Source organism: Arachis ipaensis, chromosome B01 (assembly GCF_000816755.2).
Source record: "Arachis ipaensis cultivar K30076 chromosome B01, Araip1.1, whole genome shotgun sequence".
Lineage (NCBI taxonomy): Eukaryota > Viridiplantae > Streptophyta > Magnoliopsida > Fabales > Fabaceae > Arachis > Arachis ipaensis.
Window position 1 is genome coordinate 79,253,466 of NC_029785.2, and position 7,603 is coordinate 79,261,068.

The following is a 7,603-nucleotide window of genomic DNA, read 5'->3' on the forward strand; positions in this document are numbered from 1 at the left end:
GTTAGGGGGCTAACGTTGGCGCAAACTTTTGGTGCCCAGGGGAGAAATTCATGTGCCAATGTTAGCCTCAAAGTTAGGGGGCTAACGTTGGTGCAAACTTTTGAAGCCCCGGGGAGAATTTTCAAGTTCCAACGTTAGCCTCCAAGTTAGGGGGCTAACGTTGGGGCTAACTTTTCAACCAAAAGTTTGTGCAAAAGTTTGATGCTAACTTTAGGTCCAGCTTCTTGCTTCCTGGTTCAATTTCACTTATTCCATTGTCTTCTCTTTACTCCTAGCTATTCCTTCTTGCTTCAACCCTTCTCCAAGCTTTCTTCACCTATAATTAATCAACCAAACACATCAAAGCTATGCTCAAAATCATGAGATATTCATTCTTTCACAATATGCAACAAATATAGCATAAAACCTCATGAAATGGCATGAATTCATATATGGTTGATTCAATCAAGGGAAACATGAAAATCTACTCAATTAGCTTGCTTGTAGCTCAAGAAAGTGCATAATTCTAATGAAAACAAGAGAAAAAGACTAGCTAAAATAGGCTAGGATGACTTGTCATCAATAAGATAGAAGATATGATAAGAGAGGATATAGTTTAAAATTGAAAAGATATGAAAGATTTTTGAAAAAGATAGATCTAGATTTTAAAAAAGATAAAGTGGAGATTTTGAAAAAGATATTGATGAGTTGAAAAGATAGATTTGTTTTTAAAAAGATTTGAAAAGAGTTGGATTGAATTTGCAAAGAGGGTTTGTGCTTATGGATTAAGATATATTTTATATTTTTAAAGTAGGATTTTTAGAGATTGGGGATTTTAGAAATCAGGGTTCTTAACATGTTTATGTAAAAAAAATCATGCATTAAAACATAAAATTTAAAATTAGAATGAAAAATATGTAGAAAAATGAATTTGGCTCCACCCTACCATCCTGGCGTTTGAACGCCCAAACACTGCCTGTTTTGGGCATTCAACGCCCAAATGCTGCTCTCCTGGGCATTCAATGCCCAATTGTTGCCCTTTTCTGGCATTGAACGCCAGAAAGCTATCCTTTACTGGCATTCAGCGCCCACTAGATGCCCCTTTTGGGCGCTGAACGCCCAAAATGGGCCTTCACTGGGGTTTTCTTGCCAGTGAGCTCCCTTTCTCTATTTTGTGTATAGATTCCTTCTGTAACCCTGTGGATTTATGAAAATGATGATTTACCTTAGTATCAATGAACTCTATACAATCAAATAAAAATAAAAATAGAAATAGGGCAAAATGCTTAAAGGATTGATGCCCGATGGCTGGGTTACCTCCCAGCAAGCGCTTCTTTATTGTCTTTAGCTGGACCTTGCTGAGCTTTTAGTCTAGCTTCAGCCTTGAGCATTCTTGCTCAATGTTGCCTTCAAGATAGTGCTTGATTCTCTGTCCATTGACAATGAACCTCTTATCAGAATCAATATCTTGAAGCTCCACATAACCATATGGTGATACACTTGTAATCACGTATGGTCCCCTCCACCGGGATTTCAATTTCCCGGGGAATAGCCTGAGTCTAGAGTTAAATAGCAGAACCTTCTGTCCTGGTTCAAAGATTCTAGATGACAGCTTTCTGTCATGCCACTTTTTTTATTTCTCTTTATAAAGCTTGGCATTTTCGAAAGCTGTGAATCTGAATTCCTCTAACTCATTTAACTGGAGCAATCTTTTTTCTCCTACTAACTTGGCATCAAAATTTAGGAATCTGGTTGCCCAGTAGGCTTTATGTTCCAGTTCCACGGGCAGGTGACATGCCTTACCATACACAAGTTGGTATGGAGAGGTCCCTATAGGGGTCTTGAATGCTGTTCTGTAAGCCCACAGAGCATCATCCAAGCTCCGTGCCCAATCCTTTCTACGGGTACTTACTGTCTGTTCTAGGATTCTCTTTAATTCTCTGTTAGAGACTTCAGCTTGCCCATTAGTTTGTGGATGATATGGAGTAGCCACCTTATGGCGAATTCCATACCGAACCATGGCAAAGTAAAGCTGTTTATTGCAGAAGTGAGTGCCCCTATCACTGATGAGTACTCTAGGGACACCAAACCTGCTAAAGATATGTTTCTGGAGGAACTTCGGCACTGTTTTAGTATCATTGGTGGGTGTGGCAATGGCCTCAACCCATTTTGATACATAGTCAACTGCTATCAGAATATAAGTGTTTGAGTATGATGGTGGGAAAGGTCCCATGAAGTCAATTCCCTATACGTCAAACAACTCAATTTCCAAGATTCGTTGTTGAGGCATGGCGTAACCATGAGGCAGATTACCAGCTCTTTGGCAACTGTCACAGTTATGTACAAACTCTCGGGAATCTTTATAGAGTGTGGGCCAATAGAAGCCACATTGGAGGACCTTGGTGGCTGTTCGCTCACCTCCGAAATGGCCTCCATATTGAGATCACTACAAGAATTTGACAAATTAGCGACAAATTTTTGCGAGAAATATTTTTTGTCACTAATCCGTCACTAACTTGCGAGGAATTAGCGACGCACTAACGACAAAATTAATCAACGGTCACAAAATACCCGAACTTGAGAAAAACGACTGATTAGCGAGAGATTTACGAGTAAGTTTGTTTCTCACAGATTGACTTTTGTAGCTAAAAAAAGAGCGAGGAAAATTTCCACGCTAATTTCTCACAAATTAATTAGCGAGTGACAATGTTCTAGCAAATCAGTCACTTAGGAGTTCAATCGAATAAAAGTAAAGTAGCGAGGGATATTATTGTCACTATTCCGTCGCAAGTGTTTGATATACAATTAGCGAGAAACAATTCACACACTAGTTTGTCGCTAAATAAACTTTGTGTGAAAAACTCTAATTAGTGAGGAACAATGTCCCTAGCTAATCTATCACAAAGACTTGAAATGCATTCTGCGATGGACAAATTCCTAGCTAATTTGTCGCCAAACTTTTTATTTTTAGCGAGCAATTCGTTTCTCGCTAATTTGTCGCATAATATTGTAAAATTAAAAATTAGGGTAGCGACAGAAAACAGTCGTCGCTAACTCGTCGCAACGGATATATCATTCAACTAGGAAAGTGTTCCTTTCTAATTAGTCGCTAAAGTGGAAATACGGATACTGAGTGCCTATGACCTAAGTTGCAAGAAATTTGCAACCGTTTAACAACTGACACACTTCGTTCGCTGATTTCAAGTCGCTGATTAGCGGGCAAAATACATTTGTCGCTAAGTTGTCGCAAGTTTAATTTAGCTAGTGACTTGGCAACTGCAATCTTGTCACAAAGCAAAAGCTATATCCTACCTATTTTGTAGCAAATTACTCGCTAATCTCGTTGGAAATCCGTCGCAGAGTTATAACAAATCCAAAGTTGATCGAAAAAATTTTAGAAATAATTGGTCGCAATTGAGTCACGAATCAAAAGCTTATTTAGTGAGGAATTAGCGACCGTTTAGCAACCGATATACTTTTCTCATTTATTTCATGTTGCTACTAATTTGTCAGAAAAAATGTTAGTCCTTATTCTGTTCTTATTTCATGTTGCTACTAATCACTAACCTCTATATAAATTCATGAAAAATTTAAAATAAATTTGCCAAACACGCTAATGTAATTTGTCACAATTTTGTCACTAATCTAAAGCAATTTTAAACGAGAGAATAATTAAGGATTTGGATCCTTTAAAGTTTGAATTTTACTTTAGAGAGTAAAGTGTGATCTTCTACCCTTGAATAGTTTCTCTTTCATATTTATTCTTGGTTCCACTTATGAAATTAATGGTGAGAGATCACACTTTACTCTCTAAAGTGTAATTCAAATTTTAGAGGATCCAAATCCAATTATTAAAGTACCAAAATTGTGACTAATAATTAACTAGCTAATTTTTAATAATTAATAATTTATAATATTCTAGCAAGATGTAAATTCTAAAACATTTCAAACAATTCAAATCAAAAGCTTTTTCTTAATTTTTTTCCAATTAAACCACAAATTTGTTAATATATTATTATTGTTAAAAATTCTTCACTAATAAAAATCTTTACTACTTTTTTTTATACTGAACACGTACATTACGCATTAACTTCACTTCTTATATAGGATGTTCTATGTAATTTCTTTCTCCCATGGCTCTTATCATTTTTTTTTGTTTTTGATAAATTAGTTAGAAATGATTTCATTTATTCAAAAATTTTATTTTTAAAATATTAAAATAAACTAAATTAAATTTCTTTTAAATTAACCTTATTTAATTAAGACTTTTAAATAACTTTTTTAAAAAGATTTAAATTCTCTAAATTTTAAATTTTATTTTAAAAAATAAAATAAAATCTTTCACCATTTATATAAATGAGAAACAAAAAAAAATATAAAAAAATCTATTCAAAAATAAAAAATAAGGCTTTACCCTCTACAATAAAAATTTAAAATTTAAAACATCTAAATTCCCCCCAAACACAACCCCACTCACTCCCAAATGAGTGAAATGCGTAGGCGCACTAGTAACCCTAACTCCCTCTTCACTCTCCAATCCTCAGCACCGAAAATCCTCATCCCCTCATTTCTCACAGCATTAAAACTCCTCCCTCTCCTCCGCCATTGACTTCGCCGGACGACACCAACCCTTGCTCGTGTCCCGCGACCCTTTCCTCTTCCCCCTTCCTCGTAGCACCTCTCTCTCTCTCCGTCGTCCTCCCTGGCAAGGCTCCACGCAGCAGCAGGCCAGCAACACGTCGTCGTTCTCCACACAGGCCATAGCAACTCTCCATCAGCAGTGCAGGACGCCGTCGTCCTCGTAGCGCCTCTCTCTTTCCGTGGTCCTCCCTGCACTTTGCCACTCCATCATCAACTCATCAAGAATGGAGAGTCAGGTTGGTTCTTCAATTTCTGATTCAATCTCTTCTTGCTATTTTTTGCTTCTTGATTTTCGATCTCTGTTCTTGCTATTGTTTGTTGTTCTTGCTATTGTTTCTCTGTTCTTCATTGCACTACTGCTATTATTTGTTGTTGCTATTTCTTGCTATTAATTTGTTCTTGCTATTGATTTGTTGTTCTTCAATGCTAGCTGCTGCCAGCCTGCTACTGTAATTTTTTTTAATTTGTTAATTAGGAATCTACTAGACATTCTGAAACAGTTGATGCAATTACCAAGTACTTGAGAATGGGTACATACAGTGAGTGGAATGAAGAGAAGAAATTGGACTTCTTAACCAAAGAGTTGAAATGGAAAAGACCATTGGTTCCTCCTATTATAGAGGTGAGATAAATTGTTTTAAAAGTTGCTAGTTTAATGGATGGAGGATTTTTCTTAAGAGTAAGAACCTAAACAGTCCCTTTTATATTTTTGCTTCACAAATTAGTGAGTAATTAAAGAAAATTGATTGTTTAATTTCACTCTTTTAAAATATTAAGCAAATGAGTCTCTTATAAAACAAAAGGATAAATTAATCTTTTAAAATTTTAAATAGTTTAATTAATTCCTCTACCAAATTATATTTTTACAAAATTATGAAGTAATCATTTTATTTGGAATTAATATGTTTAATTCTAAAATTTAGGAGTAGTTCATTAATTTTATTTCTATAAGAACTTATCACTATATCGGGTGCAAAACTTAACCATAAAATAATAAACTGTATTCTATTCTTAATTAGCGACTACGTGTTAGTCTATTTCTTCTATGGAATTAGCTTTTAATTTAGTGATGGATTTGCGACTATCTATTCGGTCCCTAAAAAACTTTTCCGATGAATTAGCGACTAATGTGTTTGCCTCACTGATCTGCGACTTGTAATTAGCGAGGAAAGTATTGGTTGCTAGACGGTAGCTAATCTGTCACAAATTATATTTTGCGTTAGATTAGTGATGATTTTCCGACTGTTTTTGTTGTAGCTAATCGGCCTTATTCTTGTAGTGGATCCATGGCAATGCCACAGGATCCTCTGTGCTTCTTCTCTAGGCACACACCTACGGATTATTCCATCTGCACATCTCTTAAAGAGATAGGGTTCATCCCACAAGTAGTACTTTGCATCAGTAATTAATTTCTTCTTTTGTATCCTGTTGTACTCCTTGGGTATGAACCTTGCAGCTTTATAGTTTGTAATATCGGCAAACCATGGTGTTTCCTGAATGGCAAATAAATGCTCATCCGGAAAAGTCTCAGAGATCTCAAGAGAGGGGAGGGGCGTCCCTTCTACTGGCTCTATCCGGGACAGGTGATCAGCCACTTGGTTCTCTGTCCCTTTTCTGTCTCTTATTTCTATATCAAACTCTTGCAGATGCAACACCCATCTGATGAGCCTGGGTTTTGAATCCTGCTTTGTGAGTAGATATTTAAGAGCAGCATGAACCACTGCAAGTAATTCTTTTTCTGTGGTTGTGTAATTTTTCTGGGCATCATTTAGAACGCGACTAGCGTAATAAATGATGTGCAGAAGCTTGTCATGCCTCTGTCCCAACACTGCACCAATGGCGTGATCACTGGCATCACACATTAGCTCAAATGGTAATGTCCAGTCTGGTGCAGAATAACTGGTGCTGTGACCAGCTTAGCTTTTAGCGTTTCAAACGCCTGCAGGCACTCTGTGTCAAACACAAATAGCGTGTCAGCAGCTAGCAGATTGCTTAGAGGTTTTGCGATTTTTAAAAAATCCTTTATAAACCTCCTATAGAATCCTGCATGCCCCAGAAAGCTTCTAATTGCCTTAACATTGGCAGGTGGTGGTAATTTTTCAATTACCTCTATTTTTGCTTGATCCACCTCTATTTCCTTGTTTTAGATTTTATGCCCAAGAATAATCCCTTCAGTCACCATGAAGTGACATTTTTCCCAGTTTAAAACTAGGTGGGTCTCTTGGCATCTTTTCAGAACAAGTTTTAGGTGATCAAGACAGGAGCTGAATGAGTCTCCATATACTGAGAAGTCATCCATGAAGACTTCCAGAAATTTTTCCACCATATCAGAGAAAATAGAGAGCATGCATCTCTGGAAGGTTGCAGGCGCATTACACAGCCCAAATGGCATCCTTCTATAAGCAAACACTCCGGATGGACATGTGAATGCTATTTTCTCTTGATCCTGAGGATCTACTGCAATCTGGTTATAGCCTGAGTAGCCGTCAAAAAAGCAGTAATAATCATGACCTGCTAGTCTTTCTAGCATCTGGTCTATGAATGGTAAAGGAAAATGATCCTTTCTGGTGGCTGTATTGAGTCTTCTGTAGTCAATACACATGCGCCACCATGTAACTGTTCTTGTAGGAACCAGTTCATTCTTTTCATTATAAACCACTGTCATGCCTCCCTTTTTGGGACGACTTGAACAGGGCTCACCCAGGGGCTATCAGAAATAGGACAAATAATCCCAGCCTCCAGTAATTTGGTGACCTCTTTCTGCACCACTTCCTTCATGGCTGGATTTAGCCGTCTCTGTGGTTGAACCACTGGTTTAGCATTATCCTCCAATAAGATTTTATGCATGCATCTAGCTGGGCTTATGCCCTTAAGGTCACCTATGGACCACCCAAGAGCTGTCTTGTGTGTCCTTAGCACTTGAATAAGTGCCTCCTCTTCCTGTGAATTTAAAGCAGAGCTTATGATCACTGGAAAAGTGTCA